Source organism: Bidens hawaiensis, unplaced genomic scaffold (genome assembly GCF_021521415.1).
Source record: "Bidens hawaiensis isolate Kalapana, Puna unplaced genomic scaffold, B.hawaiensis_p1.1 tig00017861_1, whole genome shotgun sequence".
NCBI lineage: Eukaryota > Viridiplantae > Streptophyta > Magnoliopsida > Asterales > Asteraceae > Bidens > Bidens hawaiensis.
In genome coordinates, this window is record NW_027492698.1 from 361913 (window position 1) to 374663 (window position 12751).

Sequence of the window (12751 nt, forward strand, 5' to 3'; positions counted from 1 at the left end):
GCGGAGCCGAGTTTACATGGGAAAGGGAAGATCAAATGAAGATCAAGTACCCGCACCTGTTCTCTGCGCAACCTACTTCGAGATAAATTTCGGGACGAAATTTCTTAAAGTAGGGGAGACTGTGACATCTGACCCGATCCGACCCGACCCAGGTACCCGTTTCTCCGATCCGATCTCTTTCTTTATGATTTAATATATATTTATACTTATATTTTACTTTTAATAATAATATATATATTTTCCTTCCCGCCTCTTTCTCTATCTTTCTTTCCGCCGTCCCGTCCCTCTCCTTCTCTCTTTCCGCCTTCTTTTCCCTCTTGTCGCCGTCCCACCCTTACGCCTTGTTTCCCTCTTTTCTTCTAACTCTTTGCTTGTCCTTTGTTCCTTCCCGCCTAAGGTTGTCTGCGCAGCTCCACGCGCCAGACCCCTTACAAGGAATCCTGCGTGAAGACCACCTGTTTCAGCGATACGCGAGACGAACTCTTCTCGCAGCGCGCTAAGAATTGTAATTCTTCTCGCAGCGCGCTAAGAACGGTAGTTCTTCCCGCGACGCGCTAAGGATTTGTAGTTCTTCTCGCAGCGCGCTAAGAGTCGTAGTTCATCCCTCGACGCGCGAAGAATTATAGTTCTTCCCGCGGCACGCTAGGAATTTTAGTTCCTCCCGCGGCGCGCTAAGAAATGTGATTCTTCCCGCGGCGCGCTTGGAAATGTAGTTCTTTCCGCGACGCGTTAAGGTTGTTTCTGTCTGCCTTCGCGCTCGCGCTCTCTTGACCTTCTGTGTCTGCCTTCGCGCCTTAGCCTTCTCGCGCTAAACCCTTTGAGTTTTCTTCTGTTTAATCTAGCCGTTTGCTTTTGTGTTGTCTTATCTTTTGTGCTGTTGACCTAATCTGCTTTATGTCTGAAAAGTTACTTTCGGCGCAGCATGCGCACCAACCCCATTGGTTGGCAGAAAAAGTGACTGACATTATCTTTTGAGATCTGCTTTTTCCATGCTTGACCTGTACCTTTATCTGATCCGCCCATGCTTTTTACTGTTCCCTGACAGCATTATCTTGCCTCTGCAGCTGCCATATCTTTCCATATCTTTTGCTTTTGGAATCTTTTGCTTTTTGAGATCTTTTCCCCTTTTTCTAGGGATTGTGTTCCCTAGGGTTTCTCTATAAATAATAGTATTATTTTCCTAACACTACACACACAAAACACTTAATCTCTCCTGTCCTCCTCCTTGCTCTCTCTGCCGCCTCCCTCTCTGCCTCCGTCTTCCTCCCTGTTCTGCCCTGTTTTCCGGTAATATATTATATATAATAACTTATTAATTATGCTAACTTGTAATCAAGACTTAAAACCAATCATTAAAACAATAATCTTTAATTATAGGTTAACTTGTGCTTGTTTAAAGTTGGTTCTTGCTTTACCTTACACCGCACCGATTATCAAGTGAGTAATCTCGTACCTAATCCCTTTTTGCTTTTAATGTTTTGGGATGATCATGTGTTCATACAAACTTAGAGTCTTAAACTTGTTTATGAACTTTAGTCGCGCAGTATCCCATGTGTTGAGGACGTAGACTTGGCTGTTTATTTGTATGTGTGGATCATTAACCGTCTTGTCGGTCTATTCCGCAGTTTTCATGGTACCATTAGATGAACACGGGAGAACTATCGTTTATGATTTTCTCTTTTATTTACACATGCACAGTTAGTCTTGTTTGTGAGCTCAATTGTGAGCACTGGCAGTCTTATGAATCTTAGAGTTGGTCCCGATCAGATTACACCCTTGTTGAAAACCAGACATACACATGTTGCGCGCAGATTTATGGTTATCTATGTATTGTATTAAACTTGATTTCTCACCAACACGCAGGTGTTTGACGTTTATTTTAACACATGTTCAGGTTTGCAGTAGCTGTTTTGGAGCTTGTGGACACATAGGAAGTTTTCTTTATTTTGGACCTAGATTAAAATGTATCAAGACAAGTTATTGCTGTTCGAATATTATGATTTATAATATATTGATTTATGATGATTTATGTTATCTCTTGTTTACCCCGCGCGTGCGCAAATGAATGTATTTATTAAATATTGACACCCAATAGTGTCACGAGTAATGAAACAATATGTGGCGCCCCGATGTATAATCCGCCTTTGGTCGGGGTGTTACAGCTGCCCAAGCTGTTAATGAACAGCTTCGGCTGGCTAAGGAAACTGCTAGGAACGCAACTGAAAGGGCCACCAAGGCTGAAGCTGTTGCTGAGCCTCTACGCGTGGAGAATGAGGAGCTTAAAGCCAAATTAGAGGCTCTCCAGCAGGCTCATGATGCCTTGGCGATGGAAGACGCCAAAAAGCTCCAAGAGATCTTGGACCAGAGGGGGGTGCTTGACCACACTGAGCGGAAGCTAAAGGGCGTCGAAGAGGCTGCGGCTAAAGAAGTGTTGCTTGCCAACCTCAACAAAAGTGAAGCCGAACGCGCCCGTAACGAAGCTCAAGCTGCCCTCCAGGAGGCTCTGGTTGCCAAGGAATGGCTTCTTCGAGAAGCGTTGTCTCAGGTATGTTTAGCTTCATGTCTTCACGCTTTTCTTTGTAAATAGAAAAGGTTTTGATAATTGTATTTTTTTTTCTTTTTGTAGGTTGTGCATCGGGTCTTCACGGAGACGTCTTATGACGATGCTATGAGCGCAGCCCTCAACGCTTCTCATGAGGATGGGGAAAAGGCCGGTTTCCTGCTTGGTCTAGGGTTCGTTGAGAAAGGCATCCCGCCTTCCAACTTCCCTTTATTTGATGTAGATACTGAAGCTGTATACGACCAAGCAGTGAATCAGTATGCCGCCTTCCCGCATCCGGTGGTAGAGAAGGTGAACGAAGTTGCTGCTGCTGATGATGGGCTAGCTATCCTTAAAGCTTTCCTTGAACTGCCACGCTCTACTGATGGTGCTGGTCCAAGTGGAAGTGGCCCTGAAGCTTGATCCTGAAGATCTCTTCCCACTGCTAGGATAGATTTAGCTTGTATAGATTTATATTCTTGTAGGCGGGTAATTACCCGGCCATTCTTGTAATGAATATTATGAAATATAAATCTTTGTGCGGGTAAGACCGCTACTTTCACTGGATTCCTTGCTTTATAAACGTTATATGACTTGCATACTTTAGTTTAAATTAGCAATTTTCCAAGTGTTTAGAATAAGTTAACCTGTGAACGTGGTAGATAATAGGTTGAAGTTTTGCTTCCTCTTTCGTGATTGTGCGGTTAGGACCGTCACTTGCACTTAGTAGGATGGCTAAACTTTACCTATATCTGACCTGCGTGGAGGTTTTCCTCATCTTTTTAGAAATTTCTAAGTGTTTAGGATAAGTTAACCTTTGAACGTGGTAGATAATAGGTTGAAGTTTTGCTTCCTCTTTCGTGATTGTGCGGGTAGGACCATCACTTGCACTTAGTAGGATGGCTAAACTTTACCTATATCTGACCTGCGTGGAGGTTTTCCTCATCCTTCTGTTAGAAATTTTCCAAAGTATTTTGAATAAGTTAACCGTTCGACGCGCGGTTGTCAATATGTTAGTGTTCAGTTTCCTCTCATGATTCATGCGGATAGACCGGCACTTTCATTTAGTGGGATGACTGAACTTTAACTGACCTGCGTGAAGGTTTGCCGTTTTTTGGGTTTATGCGGGTTTTGCCGCCTTCCCCACGCAACGACTTTCCACGTAATTATGCGGTGAAAACCGGCATATCCGTGTTGAATAAATTAACCGTTCGATGCGCGGTTGTTAATAGGTTAGTGTTCAGTTTCCTCTCATGATTCATGCGGATAGACCGGCACTTTCATTTAGTGGGATGACTGAACTTTACCTTTAACTGACCTGCGTGAAGGTTTGCCGTTTTTTGGGTTTATGCGGGTTTTGCCGCCTTCCCCACGCAACGACTTTCACACTTATGTATGCGGTGAAAACCGGCATCAGTGTTGGAAGTTCATAAAAGTATAAATGTAAAATCATCAGCGTCGATGTTCTAAAGAGAATCATTTCCATTAGAAGTGGCTCTGGGCCTTTTCTTTACAAATTTGGAATTGATCTACATGCAAACTGTGTAATTGAGTTCCCTTCCCTGTTGTTGGGATGGGAGTGCCATCGAGCCGATATGCACCTGGTTCGAGATCTCGTTGTTTGCGCAGTATGTAGTCTCCAACATTGAAGCTGCAATTTTATTCGTGTTTTCCCCAACTGGGGTTCTACACGCATCAGCCTGCTCAGCGTTCATTGCGCCACGAGGTGCGCGAGCGTCCCATCTCTGACAAATGCTTCGACCATGTCCTTTACGTCTATGCATTCTTCAGTGTTTGCTTCGATCAGCATTGTGACGATGTCGGATTATTGGAGCCTTTGGCCATGGGAGCTCCTCAGTGGCGAATATCTCGATGACGCTTTTGGTGAGTGGCGTCCATCTGGAGTTCTTGTTTGACTGTACGTTATCCCTTCCGCCTAACCGATGTTGCAAGCCGGATGAGGTGTCAAAGTTTACCCTTGACTGCCAAATGCCTAGCTTCCGCTTTTTGTTTAGTCGGGCGGTAAGGACGTTGTCTTCTCTTGTTTTTTGGGTGTAGAGGTTTGTGCTTTGGGGGAGATCTCTACCCAGTTGCTTCTCCGTTTCCGCAAAGCGTTTTGCTGCTGTCATGATGGCATCCCATGTGGATGGCATGCCATCTTTACCCGTTAAGGTGCGGATGAGCTCTGGGTCGTTCGCGCCCTGGATGAAAGCAGCGCGAACAAGATCTTCGCTGATATTACCCAGACTTAGCTTCTTTGAGTTGAAGCGAGTGATGAAGTCTAGCAAAGATTCATCTTCCTCTCGAATGCATTTGAGGATTGTCCATTGCTCTTCGGTATACTTTCTTTGTTGGCTGAAGTGTTGGCTAAACTTCTGTTGGAAGTCTGCCCAGTCGTAGATGTGGTTGACCGGTAGACGATCGAACCACGCTCTAGCTGCCCCAACAAGCGTCATTTGGAACATGTAACACCACGTAGGTTCCGTCCAACTACTGACGGTTGCCCCCGCTATGAACCTGTTCAAATGATCGTCTGGATCAGATATACCATCGTAAGTGCCGATGTTGGACATCTGTTTGGCACTTTTCGGGGCGATTGCTTCCGCAATATCCCTTGCAAATTTGGACGTTCCCGCATTTGCCACAGTTGGTCTGAATGTTTTGGAGAAGTCACGTGGGTTTCCACCCGCGTTTTTTGGTTTGAAGGTTTCTCCAAAACGCCTTCTCGGTTAAGAGTCCGTTTCCTTACGTTTCCCTTTTGCCCTATGGCGAGGGTTCGCGTCGGTGTCGGATTCCTTCGAGTCATTGTCCCAGTACTCTCCGAATTCCTCAGGCTGTTGGAGTGAACGCAAGCGTTCATCCAACTCGGCTTGGAATTCTTTTTGACGTGCTTCCGCCCATGCTTTAACTTCATCGAGTGTTTGGTGGGGGAGCCTCGTTCGTTGTCTCTCTAACTGGGTATCTGTGAATCCCAGTGAGCGATTATTTACTGCACTTGCCCCAGCTTGGGTAACTGGGGTAGTGTTCGTAAAATTTACTGCACTTGCCCCGGCTTGGGTAACCGGGGTAGTGTTCGTAAAAACTGTGTAGTCGCCGGTATTCCCCCCAGTAGCTGGGGTTGTGGTTACCGGAGTTTCTTTAACCATCTTTCCAGAAATTTGAAAAAACTGAAAAGAAATGAAGTTCTAGCTTTTATGCACGGATGGCGCCAATGAAGAAACACTAATCGGACCCCGGGCAGATTACGGATAACCTGGGGGTTAGATAGATGTTTCCCACGAGGGGTTGGACCCGGCAAAGATGGTTCTTCTGATAACCTGCAAAACAGACACCGTGAGCTCGTCATTGAGAAGGGGGGGGGGGTCCTCCTTGTGACCACCCTCCGGCGTGAGAATCAGACTAGATTGCTCTTGAATATAAATGTATATTAAGAGATTGCTAGAGCATATATCAGGTATAATATGTAATACGAGATAGTATATGATGATAAGATGATAAGATCATACCATTTGGGGTATTTATAGCCGAAGGTAGGTTTCCAAGAAGGTGTAGCCGGCTGAATAGTATTCCTGTTCTACCAACTGTGGCCTACGCACGTGCCATGCTGGTAGTTGGTGGGTAGGCAGCGGCTGACAGTGACCAGGCCTGCTGTGTACTATTCCTTTTCCACCAACTGCCGGCTATGCACGTGGTATGACAGGAGTTGGTGAGTAGGCAGCGGCTAATAGTGACATACAGTACAAGAGCATGCTGCTCGCCATACTGTTGTCAATGAGTTGTCGTATCTTTGGTCAGATCTTTTGCCCATACCTCGTCAGGTACAGTACAGAAGATCTTCCCGTATCGTACGGACTGGCTTATTTGGGCGGGAGTATTCCCCCTCCCGCCTTTGTGCGGGATTGTTCCCGGCTTTGCTCATTCCTTCAGGTGACAACTGAATTATTGAGAGCTAAGTGCCTTGTGCGTGTAGCCTTGCTGCGCGGGTGGCCTTCCCTGATGGCTTGTATCCGCAGCTGCGGGAACAGGCAGAGTACTTCACCATTGGGAGGCATTTCCTGCGGGAACAGCTTGTGTACTGCGCGTAAGGACGTCACGTCTCTGAGCATGGTGGGTCCTGCGGATCCAGTTGGTTTCTGCGCAGACGTCTCTCTTCAAGGTGAGTCTTGCGGGTCCAACTGGGCTCTGCTGGGACCTACCTCTTCATCGATAGAAGAGAAATGATATTAAGAGAAATGATTTTGACGGGAATTTGATATTAAGAATTAACCTTAGAATGTCATGTATTATAATTATTTTCTTTTATTAGTATAGATAGATAGGTAGATTGGTAATTTAACATCTTAATTATGCTAGCAGCTAGTATATGATATATCTTGATGGGCTTAAAAAGATAATAGTGGCCCACTAATAATTAAACTTGCACAAGATTAAGGTTTTATATATCAGCAAAGTTTATCACATGCTCGTTACTCGTGGATTTTGTATTTTTTAATAGTAGTTGGGGTGATACTGATGGCACTCTAGACAGATCACCACAGTTCACAAGTGTCCTGTGGAATGACTTGGTAGTATTTAAAGTTTTAAACCACCGATATCTTCATCACTTGTATATTAACTAGTGGGATTTATATACACTACACAATGAGAATTTGATTGGTATTGGTTTGGTTCGTTAGACTCGCTATCGCAACCGAAAGATAAAACCCAAAAGTAAAGTTGCGATATACTGAAAAGGATATCAATATGTGTTTTACATCGATAAAAAAACCATAAGAATGGATATTGGTACATGCTCTGATAATCTCAATACCGGCCAATAATGATGTTTTTCGGTTAAAATTTGTTGGGTTCGTTACAATACCAGCACTCGTGTTGGGGGGGGGGGGGGGGGGGTTTGAAATCAAGTTTGGCTTTTAGGCCTCCTCTTGAATAATGCCTTCAGTTTAGACTAAAAACATATTAAACGGTGAAAATTAGTCGAAACTTAAACCAAAAACATATTAAATTAATGATAAAAATTACCCTTTAAGTTATTTGAAAAGACAAGTATATTCGTGGTTAGTTATTTTGTTTCGTAATATTAAAATTCGAAGAATGCCTCGAATTCGTTTTAGACCTTCAAAATAATTGAGCTGGCCATGAATGTAAATTTCTATGTTTGTTTTGTTAGATTATAAAGACCAAACTACTCACATGAAGACCGAGAGAAACGAGCAACACTTAATCTTTTAGAGAAATTAAAGAGTAGTCGCAAATTCGGTCCAAACCACTACATTTTTTTACACATACTAAAACATTAAAAAAAGTGGACTATAAGTTTATCCCAACGGTATATCTATTGCTCCAACAATTATAGCAAAGAGAGACACGTTTATCTTAGAAGAGGTGCACGCTCTGTTTTTAAGAAACGTGTCAAACACGAATCCACTTTGAAGAGGTATGCACCCGCCTTAACATCGAGCGGGGCGGGTCAACCCACAAGATATAGACAAGAGGTTTGAAATCAAGATGTCATGAAGGCACAAAGCTAAAACCTATGCGCATGGCGCATATCACATATGCTCACGCATATCACATATGCTCACGCACCATATATGCTCACGCATATCACATCTGCGCGTGGCGCATATCACATATGCTCACGCATCATATATGCTCACGCATATTACATCTGCGCGTGGCGCATCTGCGCATGGCGCACATCACATGCTCACGCATATTACATATGCTTGCGCATGAAACATCCGCGCATGAAACATCTGCGCGTGAGAATAAAGAGAAGACCTCGCGCATCCTCAGGATAGGCGCATACCACACATGCACATAATCAACCTCGTCCTTATCCAAATCAGGATAAGGACAACCCTGATTGTGTTCATCAGACAACCTTCCAGAAGGTATCCTTTAAGGAATAAAGAATATGCTGATGTTGACAGCTGCCAATGAAAGGTGGACAACTCAGCAAAACCCATGTGCTACCACGTGATTGCACATGGGTCAGGTGAAATACCTTGGTCAGAGAATAATCAATGAAAAAGCACCAGGTGTCCTAAGGACACGTGGCGCGAAGCAATAGAAGGAGGCCAAAAAGGCACTAATGGGATCTGAGCCCAATCATTAGAAACCCTAACACTATAAATACCACACCACCTCCACAAGGGGAGGTATGCAAGAAAATATACTCTAAATCCTTACTCACTTTCAGATTATTATTATCTTCTCCTACAATCTCTTATTCTCACACTGGAGGGTTACCCCAAAGAGGACCCCTCTGTCCCTTTCTGAGGGGTAAGTTCACGGTGCTGCTCGTTTTGTAGGTGGAAGAATTCATACTCCGAAGAACCATCGGTGATATAGCATACTCATACCCGAGGAAAGTTGATCGTCTACCAGTGAGCCGATCTACGTTTCTTCACACTTTATTCAGAGACACACGTTTAGAAGAGGTGCACGCTTTCTTTCAAGAAACGTGTCAAACATGAATCTGCTTCATTTTTGTAGTCAAAGATACTATATTTATTATAATTCGTGTTCCATATAGATAAGTACCAGACTGTCTCACACATTTTTAAATTATAAAAAAGATACTAAAAATGTATCTTTATTCTATTCTAACTTAAAAATAACCATTCTAGTCAAAACATACTAAGATTGGAAAACTATTGAGACTATTTTGAGCAGACCAATTTATCGGAAGTTGTTCACGTTTTCTTTTTACTAATTCTATCCGACTTATAAGGATGGAGTTACGTAACAATTAACAAAGTAAAAAAAAAAAAAAAAACTAAAATGTAATTGTTTAAATTAAAAATGTCTTGATCAAACAATTGCGTTTGACAGGAAATAAAACCCTTCTGTTAACAATATTAGTTCTAGACTAAATACAATTAATGCATTGATTATAAAATTAAATTTGATTCAATTCAAATATATTCTGTATCTTTAAAATCGAATTAAACATATTCTGTCATTCTTTATCTTCTAGAAGAAAAAAAAAATCGTTAAATACATTACCAATTTTGTTATTCATTCTCTTTAGAATCGAATTAATTAAACATATTCTGTCATTCTGTGTCTTCTAGAAGGAAAAAAACCCGTTTAATGTATTACCAATTTTGTTATTCATTCATGAGCAAGTTAGTGAATGCATGCAAATCCTTTAATTTCTTCTCATTTTAACTTGGTTGACCGAGCTTTTTCTATAACAATGTCTAAAACCACTCTCTTTACCTGAACGAGCAATCTTAAAAACTTGAAGTTAAAGATATCAAGCTTCAACCATCACTTCACGCATTATGCCATAACTAGGATAGAGCCTATGTAATACACATGTAGTTAAAAAAATAGAAGAAAAAAGTTGAATAAATAACATAACTTATAAATTAATAAGATATAAATAATAATAAACAAAATTTTATAATTCATAAATTTATAAAAATTTCTTTAAATACAACATTTGATAGTCACCCATGTAATTAGCAAAAATGCTAAGATCATTATATTTAAACATATTCAAATGTTAACTTATATCATACTAATAGGATATTTTACGAAATTACATACACACGTTCATATAGAGTATTTTTATAACTTATTTATTGGGATTTCCAAATAACATAATTAATTGACTTGATAAAATAGAAAACTACTAATGTATCAACCTACGTGAAATATGTGAAAGCCCTATAATAATACCATATAAAAAAATATTATTTTAATAGTATAATTAGATTGCGTTTTGACCGAGTATTAAATAATATTTGATATTCTAAAGCCACAAGTAAAACTTTTACCTTTTTAAGTTCATCATACATATATCTATATAGGGTGGGTTAACGTCAATAATGGGTTATCGTACATTAGGTACGCAACATTCCAGAGCGTTTGATTAAAAAACGCGCGGTGACAATTTCTTAAATAACCCAACAGTAGTTCGCGATCAAAATTCGTCGATTACAAATCAACTCTGATCCAAATTCGGAACTTGTCGCTCAATCTAATCCAATTTCTAAACTTTAATCATAGCTTAAAGTATGAAATCTCTAAAGTCAAAAACCAAATCAAAATTGAACGTGGTTGAAATCAAGAAATCTTCAAAATTGATCAAAAATTGTTGATTTAATCAATTGAATTGATGTGTAGAAGTGTTTAGAATCATCAATCGATTATGAAATTGTAGAATAATACACTTAATTGAGCTATGATTGGGTTCATGTTTAAACGTTTTGCACAAAACTTTAAACGTTCTGGACTTTTTTGTACAAAACTTATAAACTTTTGTACAGAACTTCTAAATATTTTGTCTAGAACTTATAAAGTAAAAAGTTTAGACCAAAATGAACACCAAAATAACAAAAAGTTTAAACGTTCTGACCAAAATGAACAAAAAGTTTAAACGTTCAACTAATACGTTTTGACCAAAACTACAAATTTAAAAGTTCTGACCAAAATGAACAAAAAGGTTAAACGTTCAGCTAATTAATATGTTCTGACCAAAACCACAAGTTTAAACGTTCTGACAAAAAATGAACACCAAAATGACACAAAAATTTTAAACGTTTAACTAATACGTTCTGATCAAAACTACAAATTTAAACGTTCTGACCAAAACGAACACCTTTTAACGTTCAAGTTTAGATGTTTTGTACCAAAACTTTAAAAGTTATAACAAAAGGTTTAGAAGTTCTATACAAAAACTTTAGAAGTTCTATACAAAAACTTTATACGTTCTGTTTAAACGTATTATACGTTCTGTTTAAACGTTCAGAACAAAAATCAATTAAACTTTAAAAGTTCAGTACAAAAAGTTTATACGTTCTGTTTATACGTTTTAGGTTAATGTTAATACGTTTAATGTTAAAACCCATAACTCAAACTCAAAATTGATAACTGAAACTTCAAATTGATGATTAATTGTATCAATTTCAAAGTTTAATTGATCAATTAGTTCATCAATTTCAATTTCAATTTCAATTTCAATTGATCAATTTGATAAACTAACCTGTGAAAAACTCGTGACGGAGGAAGATGGTGTTCAAGGCTGTAACGTGGATGGTCGCGACGGTGAATACAATCGTTGGACGGCGACGAATTGATAAACGGTGATAGTGAAGGCGTACGAAATCAATGGGAGCAGTGGATCATAGTTGATGAAATTTACAATATTGCCATCTCATGATTTTGAAATCAACAGTGTAAGAACTCACGTACGTAATATACGATTAAGGATTATTGTATTGGATCTTTTATCTATCTATATGTATACACAAACACTCTTGTTACCAGAATTCCGTAAAAACGTGTAAAAAGGTGAAGGAAGACGGCAGAGCGAGGGTCATTTCCGTCATTTCATCACTTCAAAATTCGCGGGCCAACTGTCAGCTTCTATACGCATTAAACAAGCTCTCTATTTCGTTCCCCATGGTCGCATTAACCTGACCCAATTCCATCACATTACAATCAAAAATCACATCACACAATAATAATAATAATAATAATAATAATAATAATGATTATTATTATTATTATTATTATTATTATTATTATTATCCATCCATGGCAGCTTCAGACGGAAGCGAGTACTTCGACGTGGACATAGAGAGCGGCCATGGCACGTTTTCCCGGCGATCGAACCACGGCGAGGTTCACCGTGACGAGACCGAGCTTCTATGGGCGGCCGTTGAGCGGTTACCGTCCGTTAAGGAGAAGAAAACGGCGTTAATGCGACGTCAAAACTCAGGATCCAACCGTGAACGCACCGAGACTATAGACGTCACGAAACTTAACCGATGTAACCGATCACTTATTGTGAAGAAAGCGCTTGACACGTCGGAACAGGATAACTATAAACTCCTTGCGGCTATTAAAGAGCGATTCGATAGGTATTATTAATAATTTGATTGTGTTACTTACTTAATTATTAGTTTATTGATAGTTTGATGTGTTGATGGTGAAATAGAGTTGGATTGGAGGTGCCGAAGGTGGAGGTTCGGTTCGAGGAACTGAACGTTGAGGCGGATGTACTGCTTGGATCGAGAGCGTTGCCGACGTTGTTTAATTATACTCGTGACGTGATTGAGGTTAGTGAAGTGGATCTGAGTGTTATCATATTTCATAGATGTGATTATGTGTATGTTTATAATGGATAGTTAGGTTTTCAGTATTTTGTAGTTATAATATTATTGCTTCCATAATTATAATACTATTGCTTCC

At 40.2% G+C, this 12751-nt stretch overlaps 1 pseudogene across 1 annotated transcript; it reads left to right on the forward strand.

Annotated features, from left to right (window-relative positions):
- Positions 1–12094: 12094 nt before the first annotated feature.
- On the forward strand, positions 12095–12698 carry LOC143554883 (ABC transporter G family member 31 pseudogene; annotated as a pseudogene). Its single transcript, XR_013139102.1, has 2 exons — positions 12095–12420; positions 12498–12698. The product of XR_013139102.1 is annotated as an ABC transporter G family member 31 pseudogene (transcript).
- The last annotated feature ends 53 nt before the right edge of the window (positions 12699–12751 follow it).